Source organism: Taudactylus pleione, unplaced genomic scaffold (assembly GCF_031769625.1).
Source record: "Taudactylus pleione unplaced genomic scaffold, aTauple2 ptg001666l, whole genome shotgun sequence".
Classification (NCBI taxonomy): domain Eukaryota; kingdom Metazoa; phylum Chordata; class Amphibia; order Anura; family Myobatrachidae; genus Taudactylus; species Taudactylus pleione.
Genome location: NW_028286063.1, coordinates 16923 through 30000, shown reverse-complemented (window position 1 = coordinate 30000; position 13078 = coordinate 16923). Strand labels below are relative to the sequence as shown.

The 13078-nt window shown below is 37.6% G+C and overlaps 1 non-coding gene and 53 pseudogenes across 1 annotated transcript; all 54 read right to left on the bottom strand.

Moving 5' to 3' along the window:
* Nucleotides 1-10: 10 nt before the first annotated feature.
* Nucleotides 11-129, bottom strand: LOC148439716 (5S ribosomal RNA; annotated as a pseudogene).
* A 116-nt stretch (nucleotides 130-245) lies between these two features.
* On the bottom strand, nucleotides 246-364 carry LOC148439715 (5S ribosomal RNA; annotated as a pseudogene).
* A 115-nt stretch (nucleotides 365-479) lies between these two features.
* On the bottom strand, nucleotides 480-598 carry LOC148439714 (5S ribosomal RNA; annotated as a pseudogene).
* A 115-nt stretch (nucleotides 599-713) lies between these two features.
* On the bottom strand, nucleotides 714-832 carry LOC148439713 (5S ribosomal RNA; annotated as a pseudogene).
* A 116-nt stretch (nucleotides 833-948) lies between these two features.
* On the bottom strand, nucleotides 949-1067 carry LOC148439712 (5S ribosomal RNA; annotated as a pseudogene).
* Nucleotides 1068-1183: 116 nt separating this feature from the next.
* On the bottom strand, nucleotides 1184-1302 carry LOC148439711 (5S ribosomal RNA; annotated as a pseudogene).
* Nucleotides 1303-1418: 116 nt separating this feature from the next.
* Nucleotides 1419-1537, bottom strand: LOC148439710 (5S ribosomal RNA; annotated as a pseudogene).
* A 350-nt stretch (nucleotides 1538-1887) lies between these two features.
* Nucleotides 1888-2006, bottom strand: LOC148439709 (5S ribosomal RNA; annotated as a pseudogene).
* Nucleotides 2007-2122: 116 nt separating this feature from the next.
* On the bottom strand, nucleotides 2123-2241 carry LOC148439708 (5S ribosomal RNA; annotated as a pseudogene).
* Nucleotides 2242-2356: 115 nt separating this feature from the next.
* LOC148439707 (5S ribosomal RNA) lies at nucleotides 2357-2475 on the bottom strand (annotated as a pseudogene).
* A 116-nt stretch (nucleotides 2476-2591) lies between these two features.
* On the bottom strand, nucleotides 2592-2710 carry LOC148439706 (5S ribosomal RNA; annotated as a pseudogene).
* Nucleotides 2711-2826: 116 nt separating this feature from the next.
* LOC148439705 (5S ribosomal RNA) lies at nucleotides 2827-2945 on the bottom strand (annotated as a pseudogene).
* Nucleotides 2946-3061: 116 nt separating this feature from the next.
* On the bottom strand, nucleotides 3062-3180 carry LOC148439704 (5S ribosomal RNA; annotated as a pseudogene).
* Nucleotides 3181-3296: 116 nt separating this feature from the next.
* LOC148439703 (5S ribosomal RNA) lies at nucleotides 3297-3415 on the bottom strand (annotated as a pseudogene).
* Nucleotides 3416-3530: 115 nt separating this feature from the next.
* On the bottom strand, nucleotides 3531-3649 carry LOC148439702 (5S ribosomal RNA; annotated as a pseudogene).
* Nucleotides 3650-3765: 116 nt separating this feature from the next.
* On the bottom strand, nucleotides 3766-3884 carry LOC148439701 (5S ribosomal RNA; annotated as a pseudogene).
* Nucleotides 3885-4000: 116 nt separating this feature from the next.
* LOC148439700 (5S ribosomal RNA) lies at nucleotides 4001-4119 on the bottom strand (annotated as a pseudogene).
* A 116-nt stretch (nucleotides 4120-4235) lies between these two features.
* On the bottom strand, nucleotides 4236-4354 carry LOC148439699 (5S ribosomal RNA; annotated as a pseudogene).
* A 116-nt stretch (nucleotides 4355-4470) lies between these two features.
* On the bottom strand, nucleotides 4471-4589 carry LOC148439698 (5S ribosomal RNA; annotated as a pseudogene).
* A 115-nt stretch (nucleotides 4590-4704) lies between these two features.
* On the bottom strand, nucleotides 4705-4823 carry LOC148439697 (5S ribosomal RNA; annotated as a pseudogene).
* A 116-nt stretch (nucleotides 4824-4939) lies between these two features.
* Nucleotides 4940-5058, bottom strand: LOC148439696 (5S ribosomal RNA; annotated as a pseudogene).
* A 116-nt stretch (nucleotides 5059-5174) lies between these two features.
* LOC148439695 (5S ribosomal RNA) lies at nucleotides 5175-5293 on the bottom strand (annotated as a pseudogene).
* Nucleotides 5294-5409: 116 nt separating this feature from the next.
* Nucleotides 5410-5528, bottom strand: LOC148439694 (5S ribosomal RNA; annotated as a pseudogene).
* Nucleotides 5529-5644: 116 nt separating this feature from the next.
* LOC148439693 (5S ribosomal RNA) lies at nucleotides 5645-5763 on the bottom strand (annotated as a pseudogene).
* Nucleotides 5764-5879: 116 nt separating this feature from the next.
* On the bottom strand, nucleotides 5880-5998 carry LOC148439692 (5S ribosomal RNA). Its single transcript, XR_015876191.1, has one exon. It is a non-coding gene; the product is annotated as a 5S ribosomal RNA (ribosomal RNA).
* Nucleotides 5999-6113: 115 nt separating this feature from the next.
* On the bottom strand, nucleotides 6114-6232 carry LOC148439691 (5S ribosomal RNA; annotated as a pseudogene).
* Nucleotides 6233-6348: 116 nt separating this feature from the next.
* On the bottom strand, nucleotides 6349-6467 carry LOC148439690 (5S ribosomal RNA; annotated as a pseudogene).
* A 116-nt stretch (nucleotides 6468-6583) lies between these two features.
* LOC148439689 (5S ribosomal RNA) lies at nucleotides 6584-6702 on the bottom strand (annotated as a pseudogene).
* Nucleotides 6703-6817: 115 nt separating this feature from the next.
* Nucleotides 6818-6936, bottom strand: LOC148439688 (5S ribosomal RNA; annotated as a pseudogene).
* A 116-nt stretch (nucleotides 6937-7052) lies between these two features.
* On the bottom strand, nucleotides 7053-7171 carry LOC148439687 (5S ribosomal RNA; annotated as a pseudogene).
* A 116-nt stretch (nucleotides 7172-7287) lies between these two features.
* On the bottom strand, nucleotides 7288-7406 carry LOC148439686 (5S ribosomal RNA; annotated as a pseudogene).
* Nucleotides 7407-7522: 116 nt separating this feature from the next.
* LOC148439685 (5S ribosomal RNA) lies at nucleotides 7523-7641 on the bottom strand (annotated as a pseudogene).
* A 115-nt stretch (nucleotides 7642-7756) lies between these two features.
* On the bottom strand, nucleotides 7757-7875 carry LOC148439684 (5S ribosomal RNA; annotated as a pseudogene).
* Nucleotides 7876-7991: 116 nt separating this feature from the next.
* LOC148439683 (5S ribosomal RNA) lies at nucleotides 7992-8110 on the bottom strand (annotated as a pseudogene).
* Nucleotides 8111-8225: 115 nt separating this feature from the next.
* Nucleotides 8226-8344, bottom strand: LOC148439682 (5S ribosomal RNA; annotated as a pseudogene).
* A 116-nt stretch (nucleotides 8345-8460) lies between these two features.
* Nucleotides 8461-8579, bottom strand: LOC148439681 (5S ribosomal RNA; annotated as a pseudogene).
* A 116-nt stretch (nucleotides 8580-8695) lies between these two features.
* Nucleotides 8696-8814, bottom strand: LOC148439680 (5S ribosomal RNA; annotated as a pseudogene).
* A 116-nt stretch (nucleotides 8815-8930) lies between these two features.
* On the bottom strand, nucleotides 8931-9049 carry LOC148439679 (5S ribosomal RNA; annotated as a pseudogene).
* Nucleotides 9050-9165: 116 nt separating this feature from the next.
* On the bottom strand, nucleotides 9166-9284 carry LOC148439678 (5S ribosomal RNA; annotated as a pseudogene).
* A 116-nt stretch (nucleotides 9285-9400) lies between these two features.
* On the bottom strand, nucleotides 9401-9519 carry LOC148439677 (5S ribosomal RNA; annotated as a pseudogene).
* Nucleotides 9520-9634: 115 nt separating this feature from the next.
* On the bottom strand, nucleotides 9635-9753 carry LOC148439676 (5S ribosomal RNA; annotated as a pseudogene).
* A 116-nt stretch (nucleotides 9754-9869) lies between these two features.
* On the bottom strand, nucleotides 9870-9988 carry LOC148439675 (5S ribosomal RNA; annotated as a pseudogene).
* A 116-nt stretch (nucleotides 9989-10104) lies between these two features.
* On the bottom strand, nucleotides 10105-10223 carry LOC148439674 (5S ribosomal RNA; annotated as a pseudogene).
* Nucleotides 10224-10339: 116 nt separating this feature from the next.
* On the bottom strand, nucleotides 10340-10457 carry LOC148439673 (5S ribosomal RNA; annotated as a pseudogene).
* A 350-nt stretch (nucleotides 10458-10807) lies between these two features.
* Nucleotides 10808-10926, bottom strand: LOC148439672 (5S ribosomal RNA; annotated as a pseudogene).
* Nucleotides 10927-11042: 116 nt separating this feature from the next.
* Nucleotides 11043-11161, bottom strand: LOC148439671 (5S ribosomal RNA; annotated as a pseudogene).
* Nucleotides 11162-11277: 116 nt separating this feature from the next.
* LOC148439670 (5S ribosomal RNA) lies at nucleotides 11278-11396 on the bottom strand (annotated as a pseudogene).
* Nucleotides 11397-11512: 116 nt separating this feature from the next.
* LOC148439669 (5S ribosomal RNA) lies at nucleotides 11513-11631 on the bottom strand (annotated as a pseudogene).
* A 115-nt stretch (nucleotides 11632-11746) lies between these two features.
* On the bottom strand, nucleotides 11747-11865 carry LOC148439668 (5S ribosomal RNA; annotated as a pseudogene).
* Nucleotides 11866-11981: 116 nt separating this feature from the next.
* Nucleotides 11982-12100, bottom strand: LOC148439667 (5S ribosomal RNA; annotated as a pseudogene).
* A 116-nt stretch (nucleotides 12101-12216) lies between these two features.
* On the bottom strand, nucleotides 12217-12335 carry LOC148439666 (5S ribosomal RNA; annotated as a pseudogene).
* Nucleotides 12336-12451: 116 nt separating this feature from the next.
* Nucleotides 12452-12570, bottom strand: LOC148439665 (5S ribosomal RNA; annotated as a pseudogene).
* Nucleotides 12571-12686: 116 nt separating this feature from the next.
* LOC148439664 (5S ribosomal RNA) lies at nucleotides 12687-12805 on the bottom strand (annotated as a pseudogene).
* A 116-nt stretch (nucleotides 12806-12921) lies between these two features.
* Nucleotides 12922-13040, bottom strand: LOC148439663 (5S ribosomal RNA; annotated as a pseudogene).
* Between the last annotated feature and the right edge of the window lie 38 nt (nucleotides 13041-13078).

Sequence of the window (13078 nt, the reverse complement as noted above, 5' to 3'; positions counted from 1 at the left end):
AGTATAAAATTACCTACAGCTCCTGGTATTCCCAGGTGGTCTCCCATCCAAGTACTAACCAGGCCGAACACTGCATAGCTTCCAAGATCAGACAAGATTGGGCATGTCCACTGTGGTTTGGCTGTAGGTGCTCAAAAAAATTAACTTTAGACCTCTATTACTTCTTAACTCAAGTAAATTCATTGATAAGTTGAAAAAATTAAATGTAAAATGTAATAGAAAAGAATGTTATGGCAGTATAAAATTACCTACAGCACCTGGTATTGCTAGGTGGTCTCCCATCCAAGTACTAACCAGGCCCAACACTGCATAGCTTCCAAGATCAGACGAGATTGGGCATGTCCAGTGTGGTTTGGCTGTAGGTGCTCAAAAACATTAACTTTAGACCTCTTTTACTTCTTAACTCAAGTAAATTCAATGATAAGTTGAAAAATTAAATGTAAAATGTAATAGAAAAGAATGTTATGGCAGTATAAAATTATGTACAGCACCTGGTAATCCCAGGTGGTCTCCCATCCAAGTACTAACCAGGCCCAACACTGCCTAGCTTCCAAGTTCAAACGAGATTGGGCATGTCCAGTGTAGTTTGGCTGTAGGTGCTCAAAAACATTAACTTTAGACCTCTTTTACTTCTTAACTCAAGTAAATTCAATGATAAGTTTAAAAATTAAATGTAAAATGTAATAGAAAAGAATGTTATGGCAGTATAAAATTACCTACAGCTCCTGGTATTCCCAGGTGGTCTCCGATCCAAGTACTAACCTGGCCCAACACTGCATACCTTCCAAGATCAGACGAGATTGGGCATGTCCAGTGTGGTTTGGCTGCAGGTGCTCAAAAACATTAACTTTAGACCTCTATTACTTCTTAACTCAAGTAAATTCATTGATAAGTTGAAAAAATTAAATTTAAAATGTAATAGAAAAGAATGTTATGGCAGTATAAAATTACCTACAGCACCTGGTAATCCCAGGTGGTCTCCCATCCAAGTACTAACCAGGCCCAACACTGCCTAGCTTCCAAGATCAGACGAGATTGGGCATGTTCAGTGTGGTTTGGCTGTAGGTGCTCAAAAACATTAAATTTAGACCTCTATTACTTCTTAACTCAAGTAAATTCATTGATAAGTTGAAAAAATTAAATGTAAAATGTAATAGAAAAGAATGTTCTGGCAGTATAAAATTACCTACAGCTCCTGGTATTCCCAGGTGGTCTCCCATCCAAGTACTAACCAGGCCCAACACTGCATAGCTTCCAAGATCAGACGAGATTGGGCATGTACAGTGTGGTTTGGCTGTAGCTGCTCAAAAGCATTAAATTTAGACCGCTTTTACTTCTTAACACAAGTAAATTCATTGATAAGTTGAAAAAATTAAATGTAAAATGTAATAGAAAAGAATGTTATGGCAGTTTAAAATTACCTACAGCACCTGGGATTCCTAGGTAGTCACCCATCCAAGTACTAACCAGTCCCAACACTGCATAGCTTCCAAGATCAGACGAGATTGGGCATGTCCAGTGTGGTTTGGCTGTAGGTACTCAAAAACATTAACTTTAGACCTGTATTACTTCTTAACTCAAGTAAATTAATTGATAAGTTGAAAAAATTAAATGTAAAATGTAATAGAAAAGAATGTTATGGGAGTATAAAATTACCTACTGCCCTTGGTTTTCCCAGGTGGTCTCCCATTCAAGTACTGACGAGGCCCAACACTGCATAGCTACCAAGATAAGATGAGATTGGGCATGTCCAGTGTGGATTGGCTGTAGGTGCTCAAAAGTATTAACTTTAGACCTCTTTTACTTCTTAACTCAAGTAAATTCAATGAAAAGTTGAAAAATTAAATGTAAAATGTAATAGAAAAGAATGTTAAGGCAGTATAAACTTACCTACAGCTCCTGGTATTCCCAGGTGGTCCCCGATCCAAGTACTAACCAGGCCCAACACTGCATAGCTTCCAAGATCAGACGAGATTGGGCATATCCAGTGTGGTTTGGCTGTAGGTGCTCAAAAACATTAACTTTAGACCTCTATTACTTCTTAACTCAAGTAAATTCATTGATAAGTTGAAAAAATTAAATTTAAAATGTAATAGAAAAGAATGTTATGGCAGTATAAAATTACCTACAGTACCTGGTAATCCCAGGTGGTCTCCCATCCAAGTACTAACCAGGCCCAACACTGCCTAGCTTCCAAGTTCAGACGAGATTGGGCATGTCCAGTGTGGTTTGGCTGTAGGTGCTCAAAAACATTAACTTTAGACCTCTTTTACTTCTTAACTCAAGTAAATTCAATGATAAGTTGAAAAATGAAATGTAAAATGTAATAGAAAAGAATGTTATGGCAGTATAAAAATACCTACAGCACCTAGTATTCCCAGGTGGTCTTCCATCCAAGTACTAACCAGGCCCAACACTGCATAGCTTCCAAGATCAGACAAGATTGTACATGTCTAGTGTGGTTTGGCTGTAGGCGCTCAACACCATTAACTTTAGACCTCTTTTACTTCTTAACTCAAGTAAATTCATTGGTAAGTTGAAAAAATGAAATGTAGAATGTAATAGAAAAGAATGTTTTGGCTGTCTAAAATTACCTACAGCACCTGGTATTCCCAGGGGGTCTCCCATCCAAGTACAAACCAGGCCCAACACTGCATAGCTTCCAAGAGCAGACGAGATTGGGCATGTCCAGTGTGGTTTGGCTGTAGGTGCTCAAAAGCATTAAATTTAGACCTCTATTACTTCTTAACTCAAGTAAATTCATTGATAAGTTGAAAAAATTAAATGTAAAATGTAATAGAAAAGAATGTTCTGGCAGTATAAAATTACCTACAGCTCCTGGTATTCCTAGGTGGTCTCCCATCCAAGTACTAACCAGGCCCAACACTGCATAGCTTCCAAGATCAGACGAGATTGGGCATGTACAGTGTGGTTTGACTGTAGGTGCTCAAAAGCATTAAATTTAGACCGCTTTTACTTCTTAACACAAGTAAATTCATTGATAAGTTGAAAAAATTAAATGTAAAATGTAAAAGAAAATAATGTTATGGGAGTATAAAATTACCTACTGCACCTGGTTTTCCCAGGTGGTCTCCCATCCAAGTACTGACGAGGCCCAACACTGCATAGCTACCAAGATAAGATGAGATTGGGCATGTCCAGTGTGGATTGGCTGTAGGTGCTCAAAAGTATTAACTTTAGACCTCTATTACTTCTTAACTCAAGGAAATTCATTGATAAGTTGAAAAAATTAAATGTAAAATGTAATAGAAAAGAATGTTATGGCAGTATAAAATTACCTACAGCACCTGGTATTCCCAGGTGGTCTCCCATCCAAGTACTAACCAGGCCCAACACTGCATAGCTTCCAAGATCAGACGAAATTGGGCATGTCCAGTGTGGTTTGGCTGTAGGTGCTCAAAAACATTAACTTTAGACCTCTTTTACTTCTTAACTCAAGTAAATTCAATGATAAGTTGAAAAATGAAATGTAAAATGTAATAGAAAAGAATGTTATGGCAGTATAAAATTACCTACAGCACCTAGTATTCCCAGGTGGTCTCCCATCCAAGTACTAACCAGGCCCAAAACTGCATAGCTTCCAAGATCAGACGAGATTGGGCATGTCTAGTGTGGTTTGGCTGTAGGTGCTCAAAACAATTAACTTTAGACCTCTTTTACTTCTTAACTCAAGTAAATTCATTGATAAGTTGAAAAAATGAAATGGAGAATGTAATAGAAAAAAATGTTTTGGCTGTCTAAAATTACCTACAGCACCTGGTATTCCCAGGTGGTCTCCCATCCAAGTACAAACCAGGCCCAACACTGCATAGCTTCCAAGATCAGACGAGCTTGGGCATGTCCAGTGTGGTTTGGCTGTAGGTGCTCAAAAGCATTAAATTTAGACCTCTATTACTTCTTAACTCAAGTAAATTCATTGATAAGTTGAAAAAATTAAATGTAAAATGTAATAGAAAAGAATGTTCTGGCAGTATAAAATTACCTACAGGTCCTGGTATTCCCAGGTGGTGTCCCATCCAAGTACTAACCAGGCCCAACACTGCATAGCTTCCAAGATCAGACGAGATTGGGCATGTCCAGTGTGGTTTGGCTGAAGGTGCTCAAAAGTATTAAACTTAGACCGCTTTTACTTCTTAACACAAGTAAATTCATTGATAAGTTGAAAAAATTAAATGTAAAATGTAATAGAAAAGAATGTTATGGCAGTTTAAAATTACCTACAGCACCTGGGATTCCTAGGTAGTCACCCATCCAAGTACTAACCAGTCCCAACACTGCATAGCTTCCAAGTTCAGACGAGATTGGGCATATCCAGTGTGGTTTGGCTGTAGGTGCTCAAAAACATTAACTTTAGACCTCTATTACTTCTTAACTCAAGTAAATTCATTGATAAGTTGAAAAAATTAAATTTAAAATGTAATAGAAAAGAATGTTATGGCAGTATAAAATTACCTACAGCACCTGGTAATCCCAGGTGGTCTCCCATCCAAGTACTAACCAGGCCCAACACTGCCTAGCTTCCAAGTTCAGACGAGATTGGGCATGTCCAGTGTGGTTTGGCTGTAGGTGCTCAAAAACATTAACTTTAGACCTCTTTTACTTCTTAACTCAAGTAAATTCAATGATAAGTTGAAAAATGAAATGTAAAATGTAATAGAAAAGAATGTTATGGCAGTATAAAATTACCTACAGTACCTAGTATTCCCAGGCGGTCTTCCATCCAAGTACTAACCAGGCCCAACACTGCATAGTTTCCAAGATCAGACGAGATTGTACATGTCTAGTGTGGTTTGGCTGTAGGTGCTCAAAACCATTAACTTTAGACCTCTTTTACTTCTTAACTCAAGTAAATTCATTGATAAGTTGAAAAAATGAAATGTAGAATGTAATAGAAAAGAATGTTTTGGCTGTCTAAAATTACATACAGCACCTGGTATTCCCAGGTGGTCTTCCATCCAAGTACAAACCAGGCCCAACACTGCATAGCTTCCAAGATCAGACGAGATTGGGCATGTCCAGTGTGGTTTGGCTGTAGGTGCTCAAAAGCATTAAATTTAGACCTCTATTACTTCTTAACTCAAGTAAATTCATTGATAAGTTGAAAAAATTAAATGTAAAATGTAATAGAAAAGAATGTTCTGGCATTATAAAATTACCTACAGCTCCTGGTATTCCTAGGTGGTCTCCCATCCAAGTACTAACCAGGCCCAACACTGCATAGCTTCCAAGATCAGACGAGATTGGGCATGTTCAGTGTGGTTTGGCTGTAGGTGCTCAAAAGCATTAAATTTAGACCGCTTATACTTCTTAACACAAGTAAATTCATTAATAAGTTGAAAAAATTAAATGTAAAATGTAATAGAAAAGAATGTTATGGCAGTTTAAAATTACCTACAGCACCTGGGAATCCTAGGTAGTCACCCATCCAAGTACTAACCAGTCCCAACACTGCATAGCTTCCAAGATCAGATGAGATTGGGCATGTCCAGTGTGGTTTGGCTGTAGGTGCTCAAAAACATTAACTTTAGACCTGTATTACTTCTTAACTCAAGTAAATTAATTGATAAGTTGAAAAAATTAAATGAAAAATGTAAAAGAAAAGAATGTTATGGGAGTATAAATATACCTACTGCACCTGGTTTTCCCAGGTGGTCTCCCATCCAAGTACTGACGAGGCCCAACACTGCATAGCTACCAAGATAAGATGAGATTGGGCATGTCCAGTGTGGATTGGCTGTAGGTGCTCAAAAGTATTAACTTTAGACCTCTATTACTTCTTAACTCAAGGAAATTCATTGATAAGTTGAAAAAATTAAATGTAAAATGTAATAGAAAAGAATGTTATGGCAGTATAAAATTACCTACAGCACCTGGTATTCCCAGGTGGTCTCCCATCCAAGTACTAACCAGGCCCAACACTGCATAGCTTCCAAGATCAGACGAGATTGGGCATGTCCAGTGTGGTTTGGCTGTAGGTGCTCAAAAACATTAACTTTAGACCTCTTTTACTTCTTAACTCAAGTAAATTCAATGATAAGTTGAAAAATTAAATGTAAAATGTAATAGAAAAGAATGTTAAGGCAGTATAAAATTACCTACAGCTCCTGGTATTCCCAGGTGGTCTCCCATCCAAGTACTAACCAGGCCGAACACTGCATAGCTTCCAAGATCAGACAAGATTGGGCATGTCCACTGTGGTTTGGCTGTTGGTGCTCTAAAACATTAACTTTATACCTCTATTACTTCTTAACTCAAGTAAATTCATTAATAAGTTGAAAAAATTAAATGTAAAATGTAATAGAAAAGACTGTTATGGCAGTATAAAATTACCTACAGCACCTGGTATTTCCAGGTGGTCTCCCATCCAAGTACTAACCAGGCCCAACACTGCACAGCTTCCAAGATCAGACAAGATTGGGCATATCCAGTGTGGTTTGGCTGTAGGTGCTCAAAAACATTAACTTTAGACCTCTATTACTTCTTAACTCAAGTAAATTCATTGATAAATTGAAAAAATTAAATTTAAAATGTAATAGAAAAGAATGTTATGGCAGTATAAAATTACCAACAGCACCTGGTAATCCCAGGTGGTCTCCCATCCAAGTACTAACCAGGCCCAACACTGCCTAGCTTCCAAGTTCAGATGAGATTGGGCATGTCCAGTGTGGTTTGGCTGTAGGTGCTCAAAAACATTAACTTTAGACCTCTTTTACTTCTTAACTCAAGTAAATTCAATGATAAGTTGAAAAATGAAATGTAAAATGTAATAGAAAAGAATGTTATGGCAGTATAAAATTACCTACAGCACCTAGTATTCCCAGGTGGTCTCCCATCCAAGTACTAACCAGGCCCAACACTGCATAGCTTCCAAGATCAGACGAGATTGGGCATGTCTAGTGTGGTTTGGCTGTAGGTGCTCAAAACCATTAACTTTAGACCTCTTTTACTTCTTAACTCAAGTAAATTCATTGATAAGTTGAAAAAATGAAATGTAGAATGTAATAGAAAAAAATGTTTTGGCTGTCTAAAATTACCTACAGCACCTGGTATTCCCAGGTGGTCTCCCATCCAAGTACAAACCAGGCCCAACACTGCATAGCTTCCAAGATCAGACGAGATTGGGCATGTCCAGTGTGGTTTGGCTGTAGGTGCTCAAAAGCATTAAATTTAGACCTCTATTACTTCTTAACTCAAGTAAATTCATTGATAAGTTGAAAAAATTAAATGTAAAATGTAATAGAAAAGAATGTTCTGGCAGTATAAAATTACCTACAGCTCCTGGTATTCCCAGGTGGTGTCCCATCCAAGTACTAACCAGGCCCAACACTGCATAGCTTCCAAGATTAGACGAGATTGGGCATGTCCAGTGTGGTTTGGCTGAAGGTGCTCAAAAGCATTAAACTTAGACCGCTTTTACTTCTTAACACAAGTAAATTCATTGATAAGTTGAAAAAATTAAATGTAAAATGTAATAGAAAAGAATGTTATGGCAGTTTAAAATTACCTACAGCACCTGGGATTCCTAGGTAGTCACCCATCCAAGTACTAACCAGTCCCAACACTGCATAGCTTCCAAGATCAGACGAGATTGGGCATGTCCAGTGTGGTTTGGCTGTAGGTGCTCAAAAACATTAACTTTAGACCTCTTTTACTTCTTAACTCAAGTAAATTCAATGATAAGTTGAAAAATGAAATGTAAAATGTAATAGAAAAGAATGTTAAGGCAGTATAAAATTACCTACAGCTCCTGGTATTCCCAGGTGGTCTCCGATCCAAGTACTAACCAGGCCCAACACTGCATAGCTTCCAAGATCAGACGAGATTGGGCATATCCAGTGTGGTTTGGCTGTAGGTGCTCAAAAACATTAACTTTAGACCTCTATTACTTCTTAACTCAAGTAAATTCATTGATAAGTTGAAAAAATTAAATTTAAAATGTAATAGAAAAGAATGTTATGGCAGTATAAAATTACCTACAGCACCTGGTAATCCCAGGTGGTCTCCCATCCAAGTACTAACCAGGCCCAACACTGCCTAGCTTCCAAGTTCAGACGAGATTGGGCATGTCCAGTGTGGTTTGGCTGTAGGTGCTCAAAAGCATTAACTTTAGACCTCTTTTACTTCTTAACTCAAGTAAATTCAATGATAAGTTGAAAAATGAAATGTAAAATGTAATAGAAAAGAATGTTATGGCAGTATAAAATTACCTACAGTACCTAGTATTCCCAGGCGGTCTTCCATCCAAGTACTAACCAGGCCCAACACTGCATAGTTTCCAAGATCAGACGAGATTGTACATGTCTAGTGTGGTTTGGCTGTAGGTGCTCAAAACCATTAACTTTAGACCTCTTTTACTTCTTAACTCAAGTAAATTCATTGATAAGTTGAAAAAATGAAATGTAGAATGTAATAGAAAAGAATGTTTTGGCTGTCTAAAATTACCTACAGCACCTGGTATTCCCAGGTGGTCTCCCATCCAAGTACAAACAAGGCCCAACACTGCATAGCTTCCAAGATCAGACGAGATTGGGCATGTCCAGTGTGGTTTGGCTGTAGGTGCTCAAAAGCATTAAATTTAGACCTCTATTACTTCTTAACTCAAGTAAATTCATTGATAAGTTGAAAAAATTAAATGTAAAATGTAATAGAAAAGAATGTTCTGGCAGTATAAAATTACCTACAGCTCCTGGTATTCCTAGGTGGTCTCCCATCCAAGTACTAACCAGGCCCAACACTGCATAGCTTCCAAGATCAGACGAGATTGGGCATGTACAGTGTGGTTTGGCTGTAGGTGCTCAAAAGCATTAAATTTAGACCGCTTTTACTTCTTAACACAAGTAAATTCATTGATAAGTTGAAAAAATTAAATGTAAAATGTAATAGAAAAGAATGTTATGGCAGTTTAAAATTACCTACAGCACCTGGGATTCCTAGGTAGTCACCCATCCAAGTACTAACCAGTCCCAACACTGCATAGCTTCCAAGATCAGACAAGATTGGGCATGTCCACTGTGGTTTGGCTGTTGGTGCTCTAAAACATTAACTTTATACCTCTATTACTTCTTAACTCAAGTAAATTCATTGATAAGTTGAAAAAATTAAATGTAAAATGTAATAGAAAAGACTGTTATGGCAGTATAAAATTACCTACAGCACCTGGTATTTCCAGGTGGTCTCCCATCCAAGTACTAACCAGGCCCAACACTGCACAGCTTCCAAGATCAGACAAGATTGGGCATATCCAGTGTGGTTTGGCTGTAGGTGCTCAAAAACATTAACTTTAGACCTCTATTACTTCTTAACTCAAGTAAATTCATTGATAAGTTGAAAAAATTAAATTTAAAATGTAATAGAAAAGAATGTTATGGCAGTATAAAATTACCTACAGCTCCTGGTAATCCCAGGTGGTCTCCCATCCAAGTACTAACCAGGCCCAACACTGCCTAGCTTCCAAGTTCAGATGAGATTGGGCATGTCCAGTGTGGTTTGGCTGTAGGTGCTCAAAAACATTAACTTTAGACCTCTTTTACTTCTTAACTCAAGTAAATTCAATGATAAGTTGAAAAATGAAATGTAAAATGTAATAGAAAAGAATGTTATGGCAGTATAAAATTACCTACAGCACCTAGTATTCCCAGGTGGTCTCCCATCCAAGTACTAACCAGGCCCAACACTGCATAGCTTCCAAGATCAGACGAGATTGGGCATGTCTAGTGTGGTTTGGCTGTAGGTGCTCTAAACCATTTACTTTAGACCTCTTTTACTTCTTAACTCAAGTAAATTCATTGATAAGTTGAAAAAATGAAATGTAGAATGTAATAGAAAAAAATGTTTTGGCTGTCTAAAATTACTTACAGCACCTGGTATTCCCAGGTGGTCTCCCATCCAAGTACAAACCAGACCCAACACTGCATAGCTTCCAAGATCAGACGAGATTGGGCATGTCCAGTGTGGTTTGGCTGTAGGTGCTCAAAAGCATTAAATTTAGACCTCTATTACTTCTTAACTCAAGTAAATTCATTGATAAGTTGAAAAAATTAAAAGTAAAATGTAATAGAAAAGAATGTTCTGGCAGTATAAAATTACCTACAGCTCCTGGTATTCCCAGGTGGTGTCCCATCCAAGTACTAACCAGGCCCAACACTGCATAGCTTCCAAGATCAGACGAGATTGGGCATGTCCAGTGTGGTTTGGCTGAAGGTGCTCAAAAGCATTAAACTTAGACCGCTTTTACTTCTTAACACAAGTAAATTCATTAATAAGTTGAAAAAATTAAATTTAAAATGTAATAGAAAAGAATGTTATGGCAGTATAAAATTACCTACAGCACCTGGTAATCCTAGGTGGTCTCCCATCCAAGTACTAACCGGCCCAACACTGCCTAGCTTCCAAGTTCAGACGAGATTGGGCATGTCCAGTGTGGTTTGGCTGTAGGTGCTCAAAAACATTAACTTTAGACCTCTTTTACTTCTTAACTCAAGTAAATTCAATGATAAGTTGAAAAATGAAATGTAAAATGTAATAGAAAAGAATGTTATGGCAGTATAAAATTACCTACAGTACCTAGTATTCCCAGGCGGTCTTAAATCCAAGTACTAACCAGGCCCAACACTGCATAGTTTCCAAGATCAGACGAGATTGTACATGTCTAGTGTGGTTTGGCTGTAGGTGCTCAAAAACATTAACTTTAGACCTCTTTTACTTCTTAACTCAAGTAAATTCATTGATAAGTTGAAAAAATGAAATGTAGAATGTAATAGAAAAGAATGTTTTGGCTGTCTAAAATTACCTACAGCACCTGGTATTCCCAGGTGGTCTTCCATCCAAGTACAAACCAGGCCCAACACTGCATAGCTTCCAAGATCAGACGAGATTGGGCATGTTCAGTGTGGTTTGGCTGTAGGTGCTCAAAAGCATTAAATTTAGACCGCTTTTACTTCTTAACACAAGTAAATTCATTGATAAGTTGAAAAAATTAAATGTAAAATGTAATAGAAAAGAATGTTATGGCAGTTTAAAATTACCTACAGCACCTGTGATTCCTAGGTAGTCACCCATCCAAGTACTAACCAGTCCCAACACTGCATAGCTTCCAAGATCAAATGAGATTGGGCATGTCCAGTGTGGTTTGGCTGTAGGTGCTCAAAAACATTAATTTTAGACCTGTATTACTTCTTAACTCAAGTAAATTAATTGATAAGTTGAAAAAATTAAATGTAAAATGTAAAAGAAAAGAATGTTATGGGAGTATAAATATACCTACTGCACCTGGTTTTCCCAGGTGGTCTCCCATCCAAGTACTGACGAGGCCCAACACTGCATAGCTACCAAGATAAGATGAGATTGGGCATGTCCAGTGTGGATTGGCTGTAGGTGCTCAAAAACATTAACTTTAGACCTCTATTACTTCTTAACTCAAGTAAATTCATTGATAAGTTGAAAAAATTAAATTTAAAATGTAATAGAAAAGAATGTTATGGCAGTATAAAATTACCTACAGCTCCTGGTAATCCCAGGTGGTCTCCCATCCAAGTACTAACCAGGCCCAACACTGCCTAGCTTCCAAGTTCAGATGAGATTGGGCATGTCCAGTGTGGTTTGGCTGTAGGTGCTCAAAAACATTAACTTTAGACCTCTTTTACTTCTTAACTCAAGTAAATTCAATGATAAGTTGAAAAATGAAATGTAAAATGTAATAGAAAAGAATGTTATGGCAGTATAAAATTACCTACAGCACCTAGTATTCCCAGGTGGTCTCCCATCCAAGTACTAACCAGGCCCAACACTGCATAGCTTCCAAGATCAGACGAGATTGGGCATGTCTAGTGTGGTTTGGCTGTAGGTGCTCAAAACCATTAACTTTAGACCTCTTTTACTTCTTAACTCAAGTAAATTCATTGATAAGTTGAAAAAATTAAATGTAAAATGTAATAGAAAAGAATGTTCTGGCAGTATAAAATTACCTACAGCTCCTGGTATTCCCAGGTGGTGTCCCATCCAAGTACTAACCAGGCCCAACACTGCATAGCTTCCAAGATCAGACGAGATTGGGCATGTCCAGTGTGGTTTGGCTGAAGGTGCTCAAAAGCATTAAACTTAGACCGCTTTTACTTCTTAACACAAGTAAATTCATTGATAAGTTGAAAAAATTAAATGTAAAATGTAATAGAAAAGAATGTTATGGCAGTTTAAAATTACCTACAGCACCTGGGATTCCTAGGTAGTCACCCATCCAAGTACTAACCAGTCCCAACACTGCATAGCTTCCAAGATCAGACGAGATTGGGCATGTCCAGTGTGGTTTGGCTGTAGGTGCTCAAAAACATTAACTTTAGACCTGTATTACTTCTTAACTCAAGTAAATTAATTGATAAGTTGAAAAAATTAAATGTAAAATGTAATAGAAAAGAATGTTATGGGAGTATAAAATTACCTACAGCTCCTGGTATTCCCAGGTGGTGTCCCATCCAAGTACTAACCAGGCCCAACACTGCATAGCTTCCAAGATCAGACGAGATTGGGCATATCCAGTGTGGTTTGGCTGTAGGTGCTCAAAAACATTAACTTTAGACCTCTATTACTTCTTAACTCAAGTAAATTCATTGATAAGTTGAAAAAATTAAATTTAAAATGTAATAGAAAAGAATGTTATGGCAGTATAAAATTACCTACAGCACCTGGTAATCCTAGGTGGTCTCCCATCCAAGTACTAACCAGGCCCAACACTGCATAGTTTCCAAGATCAGACGAGATTGTACATGTCTAGTGTGGTTTGGCTGTAGGTGCTCAAAACCATTAACTTTAGACCTCTTTTACTTCTTAACTCAAGTAAATTCATTGATAAGTTGAAAAAATGAAATGTAGAATGTAATAGAAAAGAATGTTTTGGTTGTCTAAAATTACCTACAGCACCTGGTATTCCCACGTGGTCTTCCATCCAAGTACAAACCAGGCCCAACACTGCATAGCTTCCAAGATCAGACGAGATTGGGCATGTCCAGTGTGGTTTGGCTGTAGGTGCTCAAAAGCATTAAATTTAGACCTCTATTACTTCTTA